We start from the raw sequence: 10,470 nt of genomic DNA, 5'->3' as shown, positions 1-10,470 counted from the left end.
CCCGAAATAATTGTGATAAGATTATTCCATCATTTCCTACGGAAAATACATTTCAGCAAATTGCCTATTTCCATTCGAAGCCAGCCGTCATCAGAGGATTTTACTTACTCAACATAATGTATAGACTCTTGAAACACAGTTTAAGTAGAGTTAAATATTAGGTGTAACTAGGCCACACAGTTTGATAGAAATAAATGTTAAATTTTAAAACTAGTTTGTTTTGAAGTAAAGAATTCTTGAGGGCTCATGCACCTTGAAATCAGATGGGAGTGTCTAGATTTTCATACTGTCTTTTTTTTTATATTTATTTATTTATTTATTTTGAAAGAGAGAGCATGCGAGAAGGGGAGGGTGAGAGAGAGAGGAGACAGAGAATCCCAAGCAGGCTCCGCACGGTCAGCACAAAGCCGGATGCGGGGCTTGAACTCATGAACCAAGAGACCATGACCTGAGCCAAAATCAAGAGTCAGCCGCCCAACGGACTAAGCCACCCAGGCGCCCATCATACTCCCTGCCTTTTTGCATGACTGTTGGAGGACAGAACTGGCTTGCTCAGTTACCATGTGCAGATACGGTAGTTGGAGAAACAAAAGTAATTCTCAAAAGCTTTTGAAAATACCATAATATAGAAGTAGCATTTCATCGTAGGAGAGAAATGGAAAATAGAGAAAGGAAGAAAATTAATCACCCGTAATCCTACCACCCACACTTGTTTTCGTTGGACTGGACTCTCCAGCATTCTCAGCATTTGTTCTGACAATGAGCAAACAGGCTTCACAAGTTTAGGCTCTGTCCTATTTTCTTTGTTTTTAGGCTTTGAAACCTGAGTGGTTTGTTTTTGCACACCTTTGGTTTTCAATTGCTGGTCCTGCTGAGGCCTGTGACATTCTCTTAAATTAGAATCTCAAGGTAGGATGAGTTTCTCCACACTTTCAAAATATGTGTTTTTCCCAGTACTGTTACCGATAACACGGATAATGCTCTTTGCTTAGAGGAAGTCAGATAATAAAGTGATTAAACAAAAAGGTTTCCTTTGCAAAGGCCAGGATTTTAACTGGACACTTGATTTGCCAGGTAGGAAAATGCAACCCCTTGATGGTCTTCCTGGGCTTTTATTTTAAGTCACGTTTTCACAAGAAAATGGCATTCTACCTTGGAGATTTTCAAAATGTCTACACTTCTCTCAAGCAAAAATTGAAGCGTGAGAATCAGTACTGTGCAAATTTTTCCCAGAGGAATAAAAACGAATTTTCTCTTACGTTTTTCAGGATCATGCATTGTTTCTTTACAATTTCTAATGAGTCATCACATTTTAAAATTCAGCCCAAATTTCTGGGGATGCAGAAATCACTCTAAAGTGGTATATTTGTATTTATTGAACAGCCGTAATAGCTTATGTACCAAATGTAGAAACAAAATGATTCATAGTTTAAAAACATATGGACTGCAGAACTATTTCAGTCTTCCAGAGAATATGCAAAATTAGATCAGTGATTTAATATAAAGAGAGGGAGGACTTCATTATGTAGATTTTAAAAAGCGAAGAAACCTAATTTCTAGATTTTTTTTCTTAAAAAGCAAAATACTCTCATGTTTCTATCTAGAAAACAGTTGTTTCATCCCTCAAAGTATGGCATTATCTAACAAAAAAGAAAAATGTGATACAAGTTCGACGTGATCTGCTCACACAGAAACTCGCCATCTGACACAAGTCAACTGGGTGTAGACTTTGCCTCTTGCGATTAAAGATAAACCATTTAGTAAAAATCTATGGATACGTGAAGATCTTTTAAGTGGACTCACCTCATTTATTCAGGTCGGAACTACAAAACGGTAGCTGTCCCAGTAATAAAGGTCATCTTACCAGAGTGAGGAATCCCAGACTTCACGTAATGCCACCAAAGGCAGCAGCAGTGGCTTTGGAAGGAGGCTCTGGAACTAAGGCTTTGGAAGGACCAGGGAGGGACACAGTCGTAAGGACTCTCCGCTCGACGCGCTCTTGACTGCCCCTGTTTCGCTAACTCAAACTTGTTTCAACATCAAACTGGGTATTAATTCCCCTCCGTCATAGATCCGGGAGCCACAATCATCCTCGGTTTCTAAACCACATCTCTGCCAGCCCACTGGACTCACTCACATCAGAGCCGACCAGCAAGCCATTTGGCCATGCTTGCCAGTGAGCATGCGTAGAGCAGCAGCAGGAACGCCCCTCCCCCTACACACACACACACACACACACACACACACACACACACACGTGCGCGCGCGGTTTACCCCCGCTGTGGTCAGTGCTGTGGGCTCCTGAGTTGGTCACCACCTTCAAGGCTTATTACCCGTGTGACCTGGACTAACATTTTCACCCTTCTGTACTTCCTTTTCTTTCGCCTGCAAAAAATGGAATATTTATGCGGACCACAGAGTTTGGGGAGGGTTAAAGGAAATAATGCAGGTCAAAGTCGTCAAAACGATGTCCGACATATAGCTCATGGCCAATTTATGTTAGCTCTTCTTACTTGTAGACAGAAATGTGTCATTTATAGAAACCTGAACACAGAGGCCCCTGCTCTATTTAAGGTTTACAAAACCATGGGTCGAAAGAAGAATACATTTTATTTTGTCACTGCTGTTACTATCTCCTATTTTACTGGACCTGAAGCTTGTTTTTTTTTTTCTCCCTGAACCCCGAAGCTCATTATTCACTGTTGACTGCTATCTGGCTCCCCAGACATAAGACTGATAAGCTTCCTGAAAATAGACATATGGCTGGACGTAAAATCCTCAAGCTGGGGAGAACCTTGGACATGGCCTAGTCATTTAGATAAAATATCACCTTCCATGAGGATCTGTGAAGCAAAAGACACTTCGTTTATACCCGACTTTAACCTTTTACAATGGTTTAGAGGGTTCCTAGTTCAAGGACGGGTTATTTATTCCAGTGAGTAGCAAAATATCATTTCAAAACTCCTCTGTTCAAAGATAGAGTCATGCTAGGGGCACCTGGGTGGCTCAGTGGCTTAAGCGTCTGACTCCGACTCCGGTCATGATCTCGCGGTTTGTGAGTTCAAGCCCCCATTGGGCTCTGTGCTGACAGCTCAGAGCCTGGAGCCTGTTTCGAATTCTGTTCTCCCCCTCTCTCTGCCCCGCCCCTGCTCATACTCTGTCTCGCTCTGTCTCTCAAAAATAAATAAATGTTTTAAAAAAATAAATAAAGATAGAGTCATGCTCATCTAGCGTTTAGGTTTGACGGCTAAAGTTTATCAAATCCGATCCTTCTGAATTTCCTGTTACCAAGTGTGTGAATATGTGACTGCAAGGCTCAGGTTAGCTCAGCGCGGAGAAGCTCCCTGTCTCTTTGCCTCGGAAGGTGTAAATTAAGAGGTTAGCTTTCTGAAGCTTTGCAGTTGGAACAAAATCTGTTTCTGCCCTTGTTGAACTCAAAATGTTCTCTTCCTCTTTGTTATGACCCAAATTACTTGTTATTTCTGCTGTTTTACCCAAGGCTAAACTGACAGTATTTCACAGTAGCTGATTTTTCTGATTCCCAGGGCTCTTTTTAAATGTTTTCACACAGTGTTTCCTTGTGCCCATTTTATCCAGATCATTCATGTCATGTCTAAAATCTTTGATTTTCCTAGCATTGAAGGGCATTTTATTATGGCTAAAATTCAACCAGAAAATTTTCTCACTGAAAAAAATGAAAGGAAAGTAGATTAAATTCAACTTCATAATTCTGGCAAAGTTATTTTTCTTACACTTTGATGAATATTTTATTAGTTTGCATCAGACTAATCTAACAGCAGATTTTTTTACATTTATTTATTTTTGAGAGACAGAGCACAAGTGGGGGACAGGCAGAGAGAGAGAGGGAGACACAGAATCCGAAGCAGGCTCCAGGCTCTGAGCTATCAGCACAGAGCCCGATGTGGGGCTTGAACTCACAAACCGTGAGATCATGACCTGAGCTGAAGTTGGACACTTAACCAACTGAGCCACCTGGGTGCCCCTAACAGCAGATTTTTTAAATGTAGTGGATTTTGGCTGCAGCTGATGTTAAAATGTCCTTGTGTATTCTATCATTTTCAACATGCTGAGATATTCTGCCTCTGACGGCTTTTTTTTTTCCCCCAAGAAGAGTGTCCCATAATACATCATACGTAATACATGAGACAATTATTTCGGGAGGTTATATGTCCGGCACAGCAAAAATAAATGAAAAGGGGGTTGGGGATGGTTGTCTTAATAACAGAAGCATTTTGTTTAGCCAAATATAAATATAGTTTATATAGTTTATAAAATATTTATAAATATATTTATAAATTATATATAAATATATATAAATATAGTTTATAGTTTATATAGTTTATAAAAATATTTTAAGAAAAATAATTTTTCAATTTTCAAATTGTACGTTATAAAGAGAATAGGTCAGTGACTAATAAATGAAAACAGGCTACCTCGGGGATGAAATGGTCCACGGAAAGGGACAAGTGCAGGATAGAGAGGGAGGTATTGGGCATAAAGGGTGGATGCATGGGGGTAGGAGGAGCATGAAGATATGGAGAAGGTTTTATACGTGGGATGCTCAGAAATGAGACTAGAATTGGAACTCAAGACGGGAGACTTCGGCAAGCTCGTTTGTAAAATGAGAGGTAATGGAAGTGAATCAACTCTAACAGAAACTCATTCGACAACGATGCAAGTGGACAGCGAAAAGCAAATGGAAATGGATTTAGAAAAGAAAAAAAATGGCTCCTTGTGGGCTAGGGACCTTGGCAATGGACTTTGATGAGCAGTGTAGCTCTGGGAGCCCACCAATGCCTCCTCAGAAATACGTGGCCATCACCTCTTCCACTGATTACAATTTTGGCTCCGAGAGGACAATTTAATATTAAGAGTTCAGCTGCACTGTTCTTGTAGGTATTGAGTTTGAAAACTTGAGTTTTCAAATTGTCCTCCCACACCTCCCCTCAGCTGATCTTTCCAGTTGCCCTGTGCGAATGCTCTGGTTTCTCTTCAGATCCCATAAATCTTTCACCTTTTACCAATTGCCCCGTGGGATTGGCAAAATGGGTGTTAACCCAGAGGCTACCTGAAGAAGTGAAGTGCTTTGCCCCAAAACGAGATATTGAGTCATCGATACTAAAATACGGAAGTGACCTGGAAATTCCTCCAGTTCTCTTGCTATAGCTTCACGGAGGTAAGAGGGGAGCTTTGCAATGAAAGTCGCTTGAATGTGGACGCAAATGTTTGAGGAGAGAGCAGAAAGTCAAGGATGAGATGTAGCCTTGCCACGGGGCAGGGGGAGCTGGCAAAAGGGAGAAAGTAAGGTAAATGCAGGGTTTGTTTTCAACGAAGGAGCTATATTATATCCCTTCCTGTCCAGCACTCTGCTGGCTTCTAGGGAAAGGGGCAACAGTGTCCCCTTGAAAGTTCAAGTAGATAAACTGGACAGACACAGGTAGACTGAACAAAATCGTGTAAAGCCACATTAGACTAAGTACAGCTGCCTACGGATATGTGAAGGACTCATTTGGAACAGATGGAGAGGCAGATCATTTCACTGGTTAAAAGCAGAATTTTTGGCATCGGAAAAGCCTGGTTTTGCTACTTCTAGCTGTGTTGCCTCACACAACTAATGTTTACCTCTTTAAGCCTCAGATCTTAAGCACATATAAGTAAGGTTTTCATGATTATTATGAGGATTAACTGAGAAATTGCATTAAAAAAAATACTGAAGCATAGTGCCTACTACTTAGTATAATCATTCGATGTTAGCTATTGTAATAGATGCACAGTAGAAGTTACAGGGAGGAACATGTTCATTTCCGTGAGATACTTTCACTGTTTTCCCGGAAGTAATCTAGCTAGGTCTACTGTCTTTGTTCTCTGATATCTTTATGGAAATGTGCTTTCAAATATTCTCAAACTATTAAAAATTTAATATTTTAATAGTATTAATGTAATAGACAATGTATGTCACATATAACGTATAAATACATGATATATTGTGTGTAATATTAATTCTAATCCTCTAAAACTGTTTGAAGGAAAGATACGGGAAAAAATGGCAGTTCTGAAGGACCTTACAAGGTTCCCGTTAACTTTAAAGAAACCGATAATCCTAAAGAAAATGAAAATCCTAAGAAAAGTAAACAGGAAGTGGGAAGAAATAAGAAGGAGGCAGAGGAGAGTGGTAAGTGGGGCTTAGACAAAAACAGACATTGGGCTCCTTTCTGCCCTTTGGCTATTTGTTCCCATTGTCAAAGGAAAAACCAGAAGGCAGTGGGCCATCAGTGAGGCTTCTGAGAGCAGCCTGTAGATGTAAAGTTACAGTATTTACAAAGCAGTAAAGAGGGGGAAATGCTTTTGCTCTTAAAAGGTAAATTCAAGGTTTATTAAACAGCACGTGCCAAACTAGATCTTGTTGACATATAAAAAGATACATAAACAACATGATTTGGAGAATGAATTGCAAACAGGTCTATCATGATGATCTATGCTTGTGTTCTAGATTTTTAAGCAATATCTTACAAATTGTGAAATAGAACCATTGTAGATACAGACAGTAATAGTCTTGTCTCTCTGGAATAGCATTTGATTTAAATGAGGATCAACTCTAGCAGAATTTTAAACATAAGAGTTTTATAAGCAAAAAACATAGCAACTTTTTCAAGTGACCGTATTTACTTAGCTTAGAAAGTGAGGCATTATTCATGATTCCTACCTTTTGCTCACATCTGTTTAATTTCTTGTCTGCGATTTTCCTGTGGTTTTATACAAAGCCTATTTTCATTTTTGTTGTTAAATTTTATTTATATCTGTTGTGAAGGGGTGATTAGGAAACAAGGTTGCTGTCGTCAGACAGACAGACACACACACACACACACACACACACACACACACACACCAGAAGTAGTTAATGCATCTGAAACTCTTAGCCAAACCATCAAATAGTTTTTTGGGGACAACCAATCTTATTTGTTAAAAAGATTCGGTAATCACAACTCAAAAACAGATAGTACTATCAAAAGTGTCTGACAGTAAGACCATATGCTGTTAGAAAATTTGGCTGTGACAGCTAAACATTGTTCTGATCCAGGATATAACAATAAAAAACAAAAATAAATTTCCTCCCACTAACTAGTCTAGAATAAACATCTCCCACTATAATGTGTCACCTGAGCAAAGGATCGTGGCTTTTAATGTTTATCTTAGGGTTTTAAAGCTGACGAAGAGATACGCTGGAAAATTTATGGTGGGCCCAGCAGAGAGATTTATTCATTAAATATGTCCAAAATTGACTGAACGTTTAATGTGCGATGCATATGTTAGGAAGTAAGGAAAGACAAGAGTACCAAATAATCCTGCTTTTTTGGCGTCTCAAAATACTAGAAAAGCGTAAACATGTGCACAGATTCCTAAAATCCCTGCTTAGCTGAGGGGTCATTACTAGCAGGGATGAGACCATGAGCCTCTTGGGGGTCTTCAGGGGCTGGGGAAGAGCTTCAAAACTTCAGAATAAGCTGTATGGAAAATGAAGTTCCTGCTACATCTCCTGAAATTCTAGGAGTAGCCGATTATGGAATCACAATGGACACCTCCCAAAAGTAACAGATATCAAGCAGTCACATTTTCTGGGGGCTTTTTTAGGCATCAGAAGAACTAAGGTGCCACCCTGGCACATGGAGTATTCGAATTGCCAAGTTGTGGTCCTACTGAATAAAACATAAAATGTGCTGTAGGTGACCCTCTGAATTTTCTACAAAAAATTATCCAGTGCCCAAACAATGCCTTCCATACATTTACTCCAATATATTACACGGATGGTCAAGTAGTAATATAGTTAGGGCATCACTAATATTTCTTTGAATTTTGCCTGGTAAATTGAGGCAGTGCCCAATTTTCACACGGTTACGGATAATTTACAAATATTGTAAATTATTAGCTAAAAGGAGAGTGGGCATACAAGAAAAGCAACAAAATCCAAATATCAAAGCTAGCCAGGAATGTTTTAAAAATAGTGAAATATACTCAAGTCTGCTAAGCACTAAGAAAGCAGCAAATGATGTTGAATCCTCAGGAAATACCAATCCAAATGCTTAGAACCAAGTCAGTGGGTTAGTGCATTTTCATATTTCTGTGTGAGATGACGCTTGTGTGTGATACCCTTGTGTTATGAATGACACCACTGAGATACTGGCACGTATAAGCACAGTCATGGAAGTCGATAGCTGCAATGCTATCGTCCCTTTCTGGGACATTGCTGAAGGATAGTGGTGAAGGAAATCCTCTCAGTGGGCAGAAGTTAAGAGCAATTCACCTGGTTGCTCATTTTGCTTGGAAGGAGAACTGGACAGACATGGGACTCTATGCCCACTCATGGGAGGGCAGCTAATGATTTGGCAGGATGGTCAAGCAATTGTAAGCAGAAGGAACATGATTTAAAAATGGGTGACAAGAAAGTCTGGGGAAGAGTAATATGGATAAACTTCCCTGCATAGTCAAAAAATGTGAAGATATTTGCATGCCATGTGAGTAATTTCCAAAGGGTGATCTCAGGAGAGGAGGATTTTAATAATCAAGTGGATAATATGACTCATTTTGTGGATATCAGTCAGCCTCTTTCCCAGTCACCCTGTCGTCAAAGGGCTAGTGAACTGAATAGCCATGGTGGCAAAAATGGAGGTTATACATGGGCTCAGCAACACAGACTTCCATTCACCAAGGCCAACCTAACCACAGCCATGGCTAAGTGCATAGTCTGTTAGTAGCAGAGACCAATCCGGAAACTCTGATGTCACACCATTCCCCAGGGTGATCAGCCAACCATCTGGCAGGTAGATTACATCCAACCCCCCCATCATGGAACGGGCAGACTCTTGTTACTCTGGATACCGATTTGCCCTTCCTGTATGCAATGCTTCTCCCCACACAATCATCTGTGGACTCACAGAATGCCTCATCCACCATCAGGGTATTCCATGCAGCACTGCTTCTGATCAAGGAACTAGCTTTATAGCAAACGAAGTATGCCACTGGGCCCCATGTTCAGGGAATTGACTGGTCTTAACCGTATTCCCTAATAACCTGAGGCAACTGGCTTGACAGAATAGTAGAATGGCCTTTTGAAGATGCAGTTACAGTGCCAGCTAGATGGCAATACTTTGCAGGGCTGGGGCAAGGTTTTCCAGGAGACTATATATGCTCTGAATCAGCATCCAGTATATGGTGCTGCTTCTCCCATAGCTGGGGTTCACAGGTTCCAAAATCAAGGAGTAGAATTGGTGGTGGTGCCACTCCCTGTTTGCCCTAGTGACCTACAAGCAACATTTTTGCATCCTGTCTTCCCAACTTGATGCCTTGCTGGCCTAAAACCTTGGTTCCGAAGGGAAGAATGCTTCCACTGGAAGACACAACAACGATTTCATTGAACTGGAAGTTAAGACTGCCATTCAGCTTCCTTGGGCTCTTTGTGCCCCGAAATCAACAGGCAAAGAAGGGAGGGACTATGCTGGCTGGGATGACTGGTCCTGACGACCAAGGAGAAATTCGACTGCTACTCCACAGTGGAGGTAAGGAAGAGTCTGTCTAGAATATAGGCGATCCCTCAGGGAGTCTCTTAGTATGACCGGGCCTTGTGATTAAAGTCAGTGGAAAATGACAACAACCCAATCCAGACAGGACAACTAATGGCCCAGACAGGACCACTACTCCCCTGTTGGGGAGAAAGGTTTGCGTCACCCTATTAGGTAAAGCACCGTGACCAGTTGAGGTGCTTACTGAAAACAAATAGGTAGTGGCATAAAATAGTTATAAATACCAGCCGTGACTACGCGACCAGTTACAGAAACAAGGACTATGACTGCCATGAGTATTCCTTCTTTATTTGTTATGAATATGCTTGTGTTTCTGTACGTGTGTATCAATCTCTTCGTTTTCTTCCCTCTCTTGTCTCCTTGTCCTGTAACATAAGATGTGGTGACTGTATACCCACGGTAGTTAATAATTGTGAACTTTACATTCATAGTATTTACATTATAGGATACGAAGAAGAATAAACATCCCACAAAGACTTTACATCTTCTGGGGGAAAAGTTAGTAGGTTTTCAGCTCTATGCAGGATAGTTGCATCGTGTTAGGTCGCAGCATTGACCTTATTATTGTCTTTATATGGAGATTAAACACAAATTAATAAGATGCATGTGGCTGCCAAATTCACAAGAGGTGGACTTGTGATAGTTAATTTTATGTATCAGCTTAGCTGGACCACAATGCTTAGATACTTGGTGAAACATTATCTCAGATGTTTCAAGACAGTATTTATTGTATGAGATTAACATTTAAATCACATTGAGTGAGGCAGATTGTCCTCCATGGTATGGGTGAGCTTTAACCAAACAGGTGAACAGTTGAAGGTTTTAACAGAACAAAAAAACTGACCTCCCTTGAGCAAGAAGGAATTCTACCGGC

The sequence above is a fragment of the Panthera leo genome, chromosome B2 (assembly GCF_018350215.1).
Source record: "Panthera leo isolate Ple1 chromosome B2, P.leo_Ple1_pat1.1, whole genome shotgun sequence".
NCBI classification, from domain to species: Eukaryota; Metazoa; Chordata; class Mammalia; order Carnivora; family Felidae; genus Panthera; species Panthera leo.
This window is presented reverse-complemented; position numbering follows the sequence as displayed.